This window comes from Leptonychotes weddellii, chromosome 12 (genome assembly GCF_054177405.1).
Source record: "Leptonychotes weddellii isolate Sample4059 chromosome 12, ASM5417740v2, whole genome shotgun sequence".
Lineage (NCBI taxonomy): Eukaryota > Metazoa > Chordata > Mammalia > Carnivora > Phocidae > Leptonychotes > Leptonychotes weddellii.
In genome coordinates, this window is record NC_138380.1 from 15,431,021 (window position 1) to 15,443,585 (window position 12,565).

The window sequence follows — 12,565 nt, forward strand, 5'->3', positions numbered from 1 at the left end:
ATGATAAAAAAAAAAAAAAAAAGATTTTATTTATTTGAGAGAGAGAGAGTGAGCGAGAGATAGAGAGCATGAGCAAGGGGAGCGGCAGAGGGAGAGGGAGAAGTGGACTGCCTGCTGAGCAGAGAGCCCAACATGGGACTCAATCCCAGGACCCTGGGATCACGACCTGAGCTGAAGGCAGACGCTTAACCAACTGAGCCACCCAGGTGCCCCCTTCCCATTCAAGAGCCTTTGTAAACTGGCTGTTCATTACCCCAACCACCTAAACCATGCTCTCCCTTCACCTCCAGGGCTACAGAGGTGCTTCTTCCTAGGTCAGAAACACTTCTGCCTCCACCTCTCTGTGCCAGGATTTAGACGATATTTGTAAAATCAACAGGTAATTTCCATTCCCCCGTTCTTGAGTCATTATGTCTTTGGTCTGGGTCTCATGAGACTTTGAACCTCCTTTAAAAATAGACCCGAATACTCTTTCCTCCATTGCCAGTCCCCACATGGCCTTTGCTTCAAATGCAAAGAGGTGTCAGATGCAGCCCAAGACACCTCTTTGAAATCACCTGTAGGGTTTTTATATCCTATCTATCGTACTTCCCAGGCCCTAATCCTAGTTTTTATATCCCTCCCTCTGTTCTGCACCACAAGAGACATCCTAACAACTTCTGTGAGGGTCTGGGTTAATGAGTAACTAGAATTTGCATCTTCCAGCTAAGAATCTAGCCCAAGATTTACATGCTGCTAACACTGTACACTTGGTAACAGCGACCAAGAATTCCGGCAGCTCTCGAATCGTATAAAAGAAAATCAGAGATAACATAATTGATTATCAAGAACTAATCAGAAAGCAACGTGTTATAAATAAAATGCAGATTAAGAAGTCACAGATCAAAACCAGCGTGCAGAAGGAGCAGCAAACTGCTATCTGCTCAGGTGTCACCATTCAGCCTCTGCGATCTGTCACTGTCGGCTCCTGGGCTTCAATTTGACGTTCTGTGTGGATGAACTGTCGGCTGGGCCCCTCTAAAGGAAGACAGACCCACAGCTGTCAGGCTACCCAACTTCGCCATCAGGCCAGCCCGAGACACATCCCCCAAAGGATCATATTCCTCTTAGTTTACCCTAAATATTACTGTCAGAGTGGACCAAGTGACCCTGGGATCCACAAGAACCATTGGCTCTTGCCCGTGGTATGTGCTGTTTTCCCCAGCTGTGCAGGGGTAGGAGAAGAGCAGCAACATGTGACAGTGCCCAGACCACGTCCCCGCCAGGCCATCTCCTGGGGCAGTGAGCAGGGAATGCAGGTTATTGACAGCTAGTGCTCACCAGGAGCCTTGCCCTCCTCCGCAGGGAGCCACAGGAGCCTACATGATGTGACCCTGAACTGCAGCTTCGAGAAAACACAGCCAAGCTCCCCGACATCCCTTCACTCATCTGGGCTCGGTGACATGGGACTCTCTTGGTGTTAAGAGCCCATCGTGCCCAATTTCCCAAGCTGGGCCACAGAGAGGCATTGAGAGGCCCGTGTGAGTCTGAGAGTGACCGTGGAAGCCAGAGAGAAACAGGTTCCCAAAGCTGGGGAAGGAGCCTCCTAACGATTGCCGACAACGAAATGTATTCATGTTGCAATATATTAAAATAAGCCAACTGGCCCTAGCGCTCAACCCTGCGCTCAGCGCAATGAGGAAATTACAAAAGGGAAATCCCTACCCTAGAGGCCATTGTGGCCTAGTTAAAGAAGAAAGATCTTTGCATGCAAAGTAATACCTTATGCTGGGGCTTCTGGCCCCCCTGGCCCCAGTCATACTCGATAGGTCAGGGACCCACGGATGTGTTTTAATTTCTTTTAACATCAGAAGGAAAAACATAAGTATAACCCAATCTGGATTGCATTCACCTTTACACCAATGCAATCATAAAATATCAATTTTAATACTTTTTAAGGCAGGAGGAGGCCCATGCCAGACCAAACAGTTTCAGAGGCCCGTGGAAGTCATCACGCAGCCCTGAGCAGAAGGGAAACCAAACAAGCAGCTACACAAAAATGCCCGATTCCTATTCTGCCCTTGCACCTGCCAGCTGAGCAAGAAACATACAAACCCTCTCTGCTTCTCTCTCTAGAGCCCCGGAGCTAGTCCTGAGTAGCCATTCAGCTCACAGGCATCTGGGCCCTGCCCTCAGCCCAGAAACGAAATAGGTATCGGAGTGATGATGGTGATGTTATTGGTGCCCATTGAACGATCGCTTACGTATGCGTCAGATTCAGCGCTACAGGCTTTCCGTGCTTGGTCTCATTTCATCACCCCTGCAGCCTTGGAAGGCAAACAACATCCTGACATTTTATAGATCAAGAAGCCACAACTCAAACAACCTAAGTAACAAGTCCTGGCCACAGGCTCTGCCTTGACCACGCCGCGGGGGATGCCATCCACATTATAGTTCCGGTAAATGATGGCCGGCCAAGGTCACCCGTGTGCTTTGAATCTTTACTCCACTGCCTCTAGAATTACAGATTTTTCCCGTGCCAAAGATGAGAGACGTGTTGTATCTGTTTGCCGGGGCCACTGTTAAAGCACCAGAAACTGGAGGACACCAACAATCCAAGTTCATGATCTCCCAGTTCTAGACGCTAGGAGTTTGAGAGCAAGGTGTCTGCAGGGCTGATGTCTTCTGAGCTGTGAGGGAGAATCTGTCCCCTACCTGATGGTTCGCTAGCAATCTTTGGGTTTCCTTGATGTATGGCAGCATCGCCCTGATCCCTGCCTTCGTGCTCACATGGCATTCTCCCTGTGTATGTGTCTGGGTCCAAATCTCTCCCCTTTATAAGGACACTAGTCCTGGCACTAGGGCCCACCCTAATGACCTCATTTTAACTTCACTGCTTCTATACAAACCGTATCTGCAAATACAGCCACATGGTACTGGGGTTTAGGACTTAACATGTGAATTTGGGGGTAGGGGGTACATATTCAATCCATAAGACACACCAAAGGGGGAAAAAAATCTCTAAGAGATCAGTTTTTCTTCCTCACACTGTAAACACCAGAAGTCAGCTGGGTGGGATCTCCACTCATGTCTTCTGAGGTTGATGATGGTTGCAATTTACTGGAGGCAGATGCAGTTAATTGTCGGATGAAAGAGGACTGGTACTGGATCAAGGGACTTGCATTGAAGTCCCCGCTCTGTTACAAAGCAGCTATGTAACTTTAGTTTCCTCATCTGAAGAACACAGAAGATTGTTATGTCATGATGGTGAGATTATTGTCAAGACACACCCTAACCTGCTGTATTCCTCTGGTGACTTGGTCCCATGGCAGAGGTATACATGTGGTAGGAGAGACTGTGACCCAGGTTCAAAGACTCTAGGGGACAAATAGTCAAGGAAAAGGTGTGCCCTGACATGGCTCTGCTGTTCCTCACCCAACATTAGCTCAATCTTCCTTTTTGTTTTCTTCTTATAATAGAGATAAGCTTTCAAGACTTTAGTATACATTGGAACCACTGAAGGACTTGTTAAAACACAGATTTCCTGAACCCGCCCCCAGAGCTCCTGATCCAGTAGATCTGCAGTGGGACCTGAGATTTTCCATATCCAAAATGTTTCCAGGAAATGCTGGGCTATGGACCATACTCTGAGAACCACTCTGCAGAGTTATGCACACCCTCACTTTCTCCTCTTCATGACCAATGATAAATGTTTGAGGAGCAATTAGCCAAGGTTCAGGGTACAGTCTGTGACCACAGAATGTAATTGTCCTTGCAACTGTTTGTTGAGGATCCAGTTCAAGATCTCTTGGCCTTATTAGCTTTGTGCTATAACCAATTGAATTAAGTGGACTCAATTTTTAAATTCTTCCAGGATCTAAATCCATGAAGTCATAAGATACTTACCCAATTCTGACAAGGTGAGAATTATTTGATTTTTGTGGGTGGTCATTTAAAACTAGCTCTCAAACTTTGGCACAGAGGCCCACTCAGAAGCTCCATAAATTCGATTTAATGAGCAAATGAGCAAGACATTGAGGCAACACCAATATGGAGGAAAGAGCATGTGGTATTGGATCAAGGGACTTGCATTGAAGTCCCTGCTCTGTTACGAAGCAGCTATGTAACTTTACTTTCCTCATCTGAAGAACACAGAAGATTGTTAGAATTATAACTCAATTAGCGTATTATATAGTAGATGGATTTCCCCCTTCCGTCCGAAGGCCCTTTCCACTCCTATTTGCCTCTCAGGATTTTTTAGTATAAAATGGGATAAAATGTGGGGAAATGCTTCCTTTGACCCAAAAGTACAACCTCAAGGTATTATAGAAAAAGTCCCACACGAACACAAAGAATCATGCTCATTGCAATATTGACTTTAAAGAGCCAAAGTTGGAAAATTATAAAGGACCATAAATTATAGTATATCCATACTAAATAATGCTACACAGGGATTTCAAAGAAGGTACAAACATGGGATAGGTATATTAAGAGAAAAGAAGGAAATTGCAAAACAATACCTACCAAATTATCTAGTTCATGTTTTTTAAAACCCACAGAGATATGTACAACTGCGTGGAAAGGGTCTGGAATAATGCATAACAAGCTCTTAAGAGCAGTCCTTTCTGGGGAGGGGAGGTAAATGAGACAAGGATTATCTCAGTTGCCCATACGAGCAAGAGTCAGCTTTTGGCTCCTGCCGAGGCAGAAAGTATGGGGCTTGGCTGAGCCCACAGAGGTTATGGGTCCCCAGCAGCTGTTGAAGAATCTGGTGACACAGCCTGGGTATAAGCTTTAACCAACGACAGACCAGAGAGGATGAGGCTCCCTTGGATGGAACGGTTTCCTTGATGGTGTCCCACATGACCCAAACCATCTGAGTTTCCTCATTTTCTTGGCCAACTTAGTGACACCTGCCTTGTCTTACCTTCCTCTGTCCTGGCCTACTGTGCCCGTCTCTCTCAAATCTCGATTCCCTGGGATTCTGGCCCCCACCCCCCAAGTATTAGCACAAGAAGCTCGGCCTCTTGCTCATTTTCCTAGGGAGTCTGGACTAAGACAATAGATTTTTGTATTCTCCGAACTTTATAGAGTGAGAACATATTCAGATACTACTTGCAGAAGAATAAAAGATTAAGAGGAGAAAGGTGCTCCTCTTATTGTAAAGAGCAACACAAAGGTCGTGGTAATTGAAGGGGTTTTGCTGGAAAGAGGCCTAGGTGGAAGGATTGCTGGCACCGTCATCTTCCAGGTCTTCCCAGAGGAGCCTGGGAGCCAAATGCTCCTGTTTGACGAGCAGTGTTTTCCTTGCCCTTCACAGAGTCCTAATGTTCTTCCAGTCGGCCGTTGGGTCAGCCAGGTCATACCCTCCAGGTATTATCCCCTTCTCCAAAACCTCAGAACCAGCCCCCTTGCCTCTTCAGCCTTCCTTCCGTGCTTGTGAAAATGACGTGTGTGTGTGTGTGTGTGTGTGATTTCAGTTGTTTCAAATTAATTGAACCAAGGGCTCAAGAAGTGCTATCTATCAGCACACTTTCTTCTATTTGCTCAGCACTCAAGAGAAACTGGGGCTCTTTCAGATTTGAGAAACAGGATGGGAGCAGGAGAAGCAGAAACCCAGACGTGGAGTTTCGCGGGACCTGCCGGCCTCCCCCACCTCCCATCAAAAGCCCCAGAAGCAGAAGACACTACAGAGATCAAGATCTCCGGGTCATACAAGAGTGGGAGTTAGGGGAAGTTTTCCCCAAAAATCCATTAACAATCAAGTTCATAGACTTTAGCACCCCAAGAAATTGGGTTTCCAGGAGTCAGACTTTAAGCACAAGAAGGAGCCAATAACAAAATCCTGCTGGTTCCCCGTGCTCCTGCTTCAGAGGACTGGGGCTTGGTGCTGACTTACAAGGCGGGACGGGCTGAAGACTCAGTTTGCCTTGGCCAAGTCGTGCTGGGTACAATTAAAGAAGTTTAACCTGCGGGGCAGGGCCTGGGGGTGCTTTGCAAGCGATACAGAAGAACGGAGCTTTTCTCTGGCATTGTTCCTTTCGTCCCAGAAAAATCACCCTCTATTCTGAGTCAGGAATTGTTTGAAAAGACAAAACAACTAGAGGCTGAGGGTAACTGAGCCCTGCTTTTTAGGGGAGAGAGGATTTGGTCTCTCTGACACCAGGATCCTGAGAGTCCGATACTCTACAACGTGGCAGGCTTGCCATAGGAATTTCACTGGGGGATTAGTCGAAGGGCAAAGTTTAACCAAAAGAAGTGAAAACAAGAAAAAGCCTTGGGTTTTGATATAAAATGATAAAGGTCCAGATGAACTGCTCTGAAACAGGTGCTCCTTCCTTAAAGTCAGCCCTGGCTGGCTCAGTGGGGAGAGCGTGCGACTCTTGATCTCAGGGTCATGAGTTCGAGCTTCACATTGGGTGTAGAGAGGACTAAAAACAAACAAACTTTAAAGCCAGCCCTGATTGCAGGTGAGGAATGAACTAAGAACTGAGAGTTGGCCGGGATCAGAAGAGGCAGCCCACTGGGCCTCCCCTTTGTCTGATGGGACGCTGTTCCTGTTGACAACTCTTACCGACTCAAGGTTTGCCTGGGTATCATCAAGCCTGCCCAGAGAGTCTATGCTTACAGACTCCTTTTTCCACTCAAGCACGCCCAAGGAAGAACATTCCATCCTACAACAATATTATTTCGTTCGCCATATTTACAACTCTTCCTGTATTTTCTATGGGTTTGTTCAGGAACTTGACAAGGACTCCACTGCAAAGCTTTTCCTTAAAATCTCTAGTCTTCAATTCCAAGGTCACCTTCATCCTGCTGATATCTGGCTCCCCTCCACCCCCACCGCTTGGTCCTACCTGTTGTTGCCCTTCCCTGACAGCCTCAGCCTCACCGAGTTGGGAGCCAGTTCTGACCAAGGCAGGAAAGAGATGCTGAGCCGCAGGCCCACAGAAGATGGAACCTGGAGCCTTGTGCCCATCCCAGGGAGGCCCGACCCTCCTCACCAGGTCATATCCTTCTACCAATCCTTGCCACACACCCGGCTTCCCCCATAAGCACTGAGGCCCTGATACCCGGCCTGCTCATAATGCGTCTTCTCTTCAGGGGGAATGGAACGGACCCTGTAACCCCAGTCAGGGCTTGGGAGCTTTTTAACTGGACAGAACATCTAGAGGCCACAAGCACCACCTGCTGCCACAGTGGCCGATAACATGCTTATCCTCCACGTGCCCACGGACAGCCACTCCCAACGCACCACGCCAAACACCCCACAGCTCAGGGGCTCTCCAACTCCAGGGCTGTAAGAATACCTGGGAGACTGTTAAAAAGGAGAAGTCCTAGCCCACCGTTGGAGATTCTGATCCAGGCCCCGCCCCTCCACTCATCGCCTGAACTGGGTGATTCTAATGGAAAAGCTCTGTGAGCCCCATCTTGTATAAGCCTGTTGTGGGTGAACCAAACCCCTAGCCCAAGTCCCACACAGCTCTGGAAGCCTCCCCTGCTGTGGACCACCACTGACCCCACTTCTTCATATCCCCGCCTGCTTTGTGGCCCTATCCACCTGTCATCTATAACCTTTCCACATGTGTTATATTGCATGGAGAGCATCCTGCCATGATGGGAAAGGTGTTCCCCTCAAGCCAACAAGGCTGCAAATGGCACCCTGACCTCCCAGCCCAATGCCCAGGCTCCTACCTTCCTTGGACATTTCATAAATTCTCCACTGGGCAGTGACAAGAAGCTCACCTAAGGGTTATATGTTATTACAGAGAAATGTGTGTTGATATTTCAAGAACGATGAATCTTTAATGAACTACGGTCCCACAGAGATGGACAGATTAACCTAAAAAGGTTAAATAATTTTCATTTGTTCCATTTTGGTCTATCTTCATCCTTCCTCTGTCACAGCAGAATACATTTTGATCTGACACCAGAAGGAACTTTCCATCGTGGCTTTGTTTCAGAAGGCTGCCTGCAGAACTGTCACCCCATCTTGTGGGCAGAGAGCTATTTGCAGAACCACCCTCTTCCCCCCATAACCACCCTGCGGTAACCACCCTGCCGGTATACCAGGGAGTCAGCCAACCCTGCGAGTATCCAATCCCAGCTCCCTTCCTCGGTGCCTGGGGCTCCCCAACTCCTTCCCCCAGCCCCTGCTGTGTTCCCTTTCCTGCTTTGTCATCTTGACTCACAAGACACAGCACTGGGGCCCACATTAGCATAGGGGGCGACGGCAAGAAATACAGTATGTGGGAAGAGCCTTCCGCTTTCCTTCTCTGCAATTATCACTCAACTGCTTCAGTCAACAACGGAATTGTTCCCCACGTACCTCATTACCGTTTACAAGATTAAAATAGTCGGGAGGTTACAGAGGCAAACACAGGTTACTTTGAGATTTTGAGAGGCATTGCTTTCCCTGGCTAAGCCCCCCTAACCCCTTCTTTCCTGAGGAAAATTGAGGCGAAGGGACCTGGGAGAAGATAGCATCTCGCCACTCGCACGGGAAAAGATTTTAGAAAGAGACAAAATGAACAGACAAGAGTGGCCAACACAGGCCTCTGTCTCAGTGGCTCTCGGCTCACAAATGAAGGTCTTCTGGCCCTTCGCGCACCTTCCCGGGCGTCACTTCGGTACCTCCCCCTCGAGGAGGAGGCTTCTGTGTTCTACCTGCCGTCCCACCACTCAAGTCCCAGGAAGCTGAAGGCCTTCAAATTCAAGTCTAAAACATGTGCTCAAATGAAATACACATGGAGACCAGCTTCAGTGTCCTGGCTTCCAGCTTGCCATCCCTGGACTTTAGGGAAAAAAAGGGAAAAGCAGGAGATCAGAATAAACACAGTTGAAGTATTTTGCCTCCTCCTTTCTAGCAGCCCGCATGCCACCCAGATTATGGAAAATGATCCCCAAAGAACATGCTTTCCAGGGATGTTTTTCTAGGAATCAGGATGGATCCCGTGAGCCAGGCCGTCCCACTCTCTATTCTCATCTCTTCTGAGACCAGGGAAAGTTTGTAATGTTACAAGGAAATCTGTGTCCACAGGATGGAGGGTTTTCTTCTAACTGAAACTAATTAGAACTGGCCATCATAAAAACTCCACAACCTTGACCTTGTTAGCGTGCTGTTCCAACAACAGCGCTGGCCAACGCGGTCCTCTGGTGTTGCTGAAGATAGGAATGGCGAGACACATGACAAATGTGGCCCATCTGGCCATCTGTATCTGTGCCAGTCAAAGGCACAAGTGAAAACATCGGCCCGTGGCCCAACACCATCATTACTGTTCCCCATCGGAGACGGGGAGTTAGGGCGCCATCACATCAAACTAGACAGGAAGTGGATGGAGCTCTGAGTTCAGGGAGCACCCGGCTGGAATGATTCCTGCAGGTGATCCCAGGAAAGATACCGTTGGTCCCTGGAGACTTGACAGGTTTGTTTGGGGTGGGGGGGCGGGGGGAGGGTGTAAAAAAAGGGACTGCAGTGCCCAGGGTTGGAGGCTTGGGAAGGAAAAGAGGGGGAGTCAGGCCTTGGGGACTTGGATCAGACAGGAGTCCTAGGTGGCCCGGTCCAGTAAAGATCAATTTGGGGGATGATTATAAGGATTGGAGGTCTAATCAAATAGATTGTAGTTAATTGGTTTAATAACTTTTTCTTCCCCAAATGTGTGAATTGAAGATACCGGTTCAGTTCCTTTTCCTTGTATTTTCCACAAATAGGAAATCTCTAAGGATATGGGAACAGGAAAGAAGATGCCCCCTGGTGCAGGTATCTGGAGGACCAGTTAAAGAATCTATCCAGAAACAGCTTGGAAATGGAAGGCCACAATGAGGGAAGGACAAAGGACATCCTTTTGTGAGTAACTGTTCCCATGAGCCTCCCTAGTGCCTTCCACACCACCACCTCTGCTGCCCTGGCTGCCTGGAACTCCACTCGTCCACCGTTGGGGCCGCCGGGCACCTGCCAGCTCACCAGCCCGCCAGATGCCCTGGCTCCTGCACTCCTGCCCCGTCCGCACCGTCCCCCTGGCCGAAGCAGGCCCAGGCTCTGGCTCGGATCGTCCGAGGCCGCGGCCGCCTGCCTGACAGCCGGCGTTATCCCAAAGGCGCCCCACCGTGGCCGCCTTAGGAACTGCAGCCTCCACGTAAAATAGGACTGTCGGAGCTACCCTCGCCGAGACGCGCCTGTCACCCACCCAGGGACGAAAAAGTCCAGGAATCTGTGCATGTGGAGAAATGGTTGAGATGATGACAACCAAGACAAAAAATGCCAGCACGCCTGTAAATCTCCATACAAACTCCACCCTTTATCGACTCTCTGCCTTTCTCAAGCAGCCACTGAATGCAGGATCAGATAGATAGGGTCCCTAGAAGCCCATTTTCTTGACCTGCCTGTTTTCTGGATGTTCACTCGGTCCTGAGCACCTGATAGAAGCTCCATAAACACATTCATACAGGCTGATTTCCTCCCCAAATACTTGGGCTTAACAGAAATAACTTACTGAACCAAAGAGAACACCCAGGCAGAAATTCAGGTCTGCCTGGAAGGTAAGAAGAACACGGGGCATCAGGTATCTGCTCTTCCGAGATTCAAGCAGACCTGAGAAAAAGCACGTCGGGGCAGCCTAAGGAGTATCCAGATCAGTGAGTCTCTTACCTGGTCTCCTTCCCTCTGGTCTTATTTCCATCCTCTCCAACCTGTTTGCCATGTGCTAGTTGAAGGAGACCAGTCAGGTAATGCTACTCCCCTGCAATGGTTTCCCATTGTTCTCAAAATAAAGTTCCAATTCCATTACAGAGCTTTACGACCTGATCCCTGTTGATTAATTTCTAGCTTTCCTTTCTTTCAAGTAGTCTCCACACCCTGGATGGAGCCCAACACAGGGCTTGAACTCACAACCCTGAGATCAAGACCCGAGCTGAGATCAAAAGTCCACCGCTTAACCGACTGAGCTACCCAGGTACCACCCCACCCTGTTAATCTCTTAATACCTCCTGCCAAGGGGTCTCCATTCATTCCCACTTCTACTTTCTCAGAAAAACCATGCTCATGTCTACAATAGCCAAACTATGGAAAGAGCCTAGATGTCCATCGAAGATGAATGGATAAAGAAGAAGTGGTATAGGAGCACCTGGGGGGCTCAGTCAGTTAAGCGCCTGCCTTTAGCTCAGGTCATGATCCCAGGGTCCTGGGATGGAGCCCCGCATCTGGCTCCCTGCTCAGCAGGAAACCTGCTTCTCCCTCTGCCTGCCATTCTCCCTGCTTGTGCTCACTTGCTTTCTCTCTGTCAAATAAATAAAATCTTAAAAAAAAAAAAAAGTGGTATATATATACAATGGAATATTACACAGCCATCAAAAAATGAAATCTTGCCATTTGCAACAACGTAGATGGAACTAGAGAGTATTAAGCTAAGCAAAATAAGGCAATCAGAGAAAGACAATTATCATATGATCTCACTGATATGCAGAATTTAAGAAACAATGCAGAGGATCACAGGGAAAGAGAGGAAAATATGAAACAAGATGAAACCAGAGAGAGAGACAAACCATAAGAGACTCTTAATCTCAGGAAACAAACTGAGGGTTGCTGGAGGGGAGGGGGGTGGGGGGATGGGGTGGCTGGGTGATGGATATTGGGGAGTGTATGTGTTGTGGTGAGCGCTGGGTGTTATGTAAGACTGATAAATCACAGACCTATACCCCTGAAACAAATAATACATGTTCATAAAAAATAAAAAGAAAGAAAAACCATGCTCTCCCCTCCCACCATGCCTTTCCTCCTCCCGGAGCATCATCCCAGCCCCAGCTCTCCTTTACCAGACCACACTCATCCCACAGGCTTGGCTTATCATCATTTACTCCCTCATCTCAAAATATTACATGTTATTACAAACTGTGGCCAGAACTATCAGAGCTGTGGTCAGAAAAACCTTCACAGAATCTGAAGGATAAATAGAAGTCAATTAGAGTGACTGGGTTTGGAGAATATTCCAGATCCAGGAAACGCATCATAGAAGGCTCTGAGCTGGTAAGGAGCAAGGCATACTCAGTCAACTAGAGGTCACTAGAGCTAAACCCCTCCGAGGTGCTCCCACGGTCCCCTGAACATCTTTCACCATAACCTTAGCTTACAAATATTTGTAGGTTTAGAACTTTTTGAGGGCAGGGTATGTGCATATCAGTTTCAAAGATATAGCTCTAGCTTCTAACACAGTGCCCAGCACATAGCAATGGCTCAAAACTGTATTGATTGAATGAATGAATGAATGAATGAATGAATGAATGAATGAATGAATCAGTGAGGAACCTGACACTCAGAGAATTGACAAGGTTTACCCAAGGTTGCACAGCTAGTAAGCAGTGTTGAGGCAGTGCCCTGGACCCAGATCTGCTAAGTCCAAGCCAAAGTTTTGTCCATGTTGATCCTGTGCCTTATGTCCTTAAGTAGATTATATATTCCTTGTGGGCAGGAACACTATTTCCATCTCTCCAAAGAACTTATGAGTTGGTGTTGGATAAATGCATCAAATGAATAAAAACAAAGTACTCGGGATGCCTGGGTGGCTCAGTCGGTTAAGCGTCTGCCTTCGGC

The 12,565-nt window shown here is 47.9% G+C and overlaps 1 protein-coding gene and 1 long non-coding RNA gene across 3 annotated transcripts in view; one reads left to right on the forward strand and one right to left on the reverse strand.

Annotated features, from left to right (window-relative positions):
• LOC145716470 (uncharacterized) overlaps positions 1-12,565 on the reverse strand; it is a 190,846-nt gene that overhangs the window by 106,979 nt on the left and 71,302 nt on the right. The window lies entirely within an intron of this gene.
• LOC145716393 (uncharacterized) lies at positions 8,909-11,288 on the forward strand. Its single transcript, XR_014139026.1, has 2 exons — positions 8,909-9,404; positions 9,691-11,288. It is a non-coding gene; the product is annotated as an uncharacterized LOC145716393 (long non-coding RNA).